The following is a 3083-nucleotide window of genomic DNA, read 5'->3' on the forward strand; positions in this document are numbered from 1 at the left end:
GCCAGTGCGGGAGATTAATGGGAACCAGTCGCCCAGCAGCCAACAAAGAAACCTGCTTGGCAGCGCGGTCCCGGCCCGGCCACGCTCGGCCCCGGGTCCGCGGGGCGCCGGCCGGGCCAGCCCGGGCCACGCTGCCCCGTGGGGCCCCAGGGCAGCGGGAGGAGGAGGGGAACCGTTCGCGCGGCCACCCTGTCCCCACAGGGAGCTGAGCGGCTGCGAGTTCCCTTTATGCTGTTTAAAAGTCAGCACTGCTCCACTCGCTCCAGGGAAGACACTGCCGGTGAGAGAGAAGGAAAGGAAGGAAGGGTTTCCTGCACAGCTCGGCAGCGGCAGCCCGTGTGGACACATGGTTTCAATCATGGGCCGGGGACGTGCGGCAGACGCAGGGTGCCAGCGCTGCACCGCTCCTGCGCAGCATTTCACAGGTTTCCAACTCCTACTGGTAGCTTTCGAGTAACAGTACCTATGGAGAAAGGGGAGGGCAGGGAGCAAGAGGCACCTACACAGGCTTTATCCCGGCAGCCATTGCCAAACCCAGCCTGCAAAGATGGATGCATCTTACTGATTCCAACTTGATAAGGATCTGTGCCCTGGTGCCCACAGACCTTGCACTCCAACCTAGAGGCTGCAGCCCTCTGGTGCTACAGCTGGGCACGTGGCCTGGCCAGGTTCCCTGCAAGGGCCCCATGCCCCGCGCGGATCGGCAGCACCAGCGGATGAGCAAGGACACCCAACCAATGGCCCAGGAGGCGGAGGCTGCCACTGCCCTGAACGCATGGGGTCCTGGGGCCAGCTCCCCGGTCACCTACCCACACCCTTCTGCTGCTTAGAAGATGGACACTGGGCACAAGACATGCAATATGAACTATATGAAAGACACACAAAAAACACTGTACCTAAATAACTGTTGAGTACAGTCGTGAGTGCTACAGAGTACAAGGAATGTACCTAAATCTTGAAACTGTATGTAAACATTTACATAATATATTAAAAAAGAAATGTACTAGGAAAAAATAAAACAGAAGAAATATAGAGTGTGTCATATACACTTCCTACTTGGAAAGAAAAATACCAACATTAAGCACTTCTTGGGTTTTAAGCATGCACTTTCCTTCTATTGACTGAAAGGGAAGCTAAGTGGTGCTCAAATGCTCATGAGCTCTCCCCCACAAGGGGACTTTCCTCAATCCCTACCCGAGTCATATCCATATCCCAGCTCATAAATAAGATATACACCATCTGAGATATTATGATCTCTCATCCCACGTGACATGGAGGTTTGGTGTGGGTGTCCAGTATTTCCCAAACCTCCATTATATTTCAAAGAATGAATGTAAAGGAAGCGAGAGTAGCTCTCATCTGGATTCTAACAGGAACGTATGTTTCAAAGTAAAAGCTATTTCAGCTGTCAGCCTTCTTGGGGTGGGGTGGAGGGGCATATGTATTTATGCAGCTGCAAAAGGCACATGGTGTCACTGAACATCAAAAATGGTGGGAGTTGAAATTTCAACATACAAGGAATAATTTATTCCTTCCTGAACATCAAGCTACTGCTACAAATATCTGGCAGGAATATGAAATGAATTCAGTTTTCTTTTCCAGCTAGGAAAATGACATAGGAGACCTTTAGATCTAGACTATATTCCAAGTACTCTACAAAGGCACACAGACACCAATCCTAACCACCTCACAGGTGGACCAATACCATAACCACAAAAAAGATGTTCAAGAAAAGATGCTCAACTTCTAATCAAGTAGAAAGTAGTCCACGCTCACTCCTTCATCATCACGCAAAAGTGACTCAAACATGTGAGGACTGTTTATCAAATATTACTTTTCTCAGACATATATTTTGAATTCAGCCCCACAAAATTCAAGCATTTCAGCAAGCACCTAAATTTTCCACCAAGTAAAATTAAGCTAGTGTTTAAACACTGAGTTGGGGCCTTCAGTGTACTTTATGAACAAACAGCCTTCAAGCAGCTTGTTTATTACAGAATCTGGCTGCTGCTCTAATTAAGCAACTAGAAGATGATAATAAAATGTAAACCAGAAAAGGATTATTTGTCTTGCCTGCCAGACAGATTACAACTAGCAAAGCTCCATAAACAAGAACGAAGGACTTGAAAAATCAGAGACAACATGCCTACTTGTCAACTGTGGCCAGGCTGCACTTAGCACAGGATTTAAAAATAAAGTTTCTGAGCCTGTTTTGTCACTACTGTGATCTCAGTGTAAGCGAGTCAGAAAAGCCATGGAGTGGCTCTAATTTACGTTTAGCCGCAATTGCTTCCCAAGCCTGCTGGGTAGCTCAGAATAGCAACGCAGCCTCACGTGCCGGAGAGTTGATGAAGGCCTTGCTGGAAAACCCTCCTGGCCTCCAAGTGGTTTTAAAGGAGCTAGGCTGCTTACTTGGCAAATCTTGCTTGCAGTCATGCCTCAAAGGCCAAAACGCTTTGCATTTTCTCTCTGCTAACTCAAACTAAATGGCATTCCATTGCAAGCACATGCAAAAATAAGCAGAGCTTCCAAGCGACCTGGGCTTGTAGGTCACCTGGCAGTCTCCTCTGGTAGCAATCCCTGTCACTCACCCAGCTGCCATTAGGTACTGTAATTATTGTTTTGTGCCTTGCAAGCTAAAGACCAGGAATGCCACTTTCCATTAGACACCATCAGAGAGCATGGAAAAACACCTCAAAACGGCAGCACCACAGACCAGCACAAGCTGGCACTAGGGAAGGGTCTCCTGGAGCCCATATGCTGCGACACAGACCTGCAGGGCACAAGGATACCAGCCACCCACAAGGTCCACACATCCACCACGCCACCCTGCCACACTCACACCAAACCCAAAACCAGAAATTTGGGCACTTCCACCTTTTTTTTTTTTTTCCCCCCCCTCTCTCCTTCTGGTTCTAGCCAAGCTATGGGAATTACCTAATAACACTCCGGCGACCTCTCCAACCCAGCGGCCGCCAATTTAACTCCGACCGCGGCCAGCGAGGCCCCACGCCTCTCCTCAGAGGCGTCGCCTCCTAACGGCCGTGCCGTTAACGGCCGCGGGGCGCGGCGCGGCGCGCGCG

Source organism: Nothoprocta perdicaria, unplaced genomic scaffold (assembly GCF_003342845.1).
Source record: "Nothoprocta perdicaria isolate Ctin4 unplaced genomic scaffold, notPer1 scaffold_15, whole genome shotgun sequence".
Classification (NCBI taxonomy): Eukaryota; Metazoa; Chordata; class Aves; order Tinamiformes; family Tinamidae; genus Nothoprocta; species Nothoprocta perdicaria.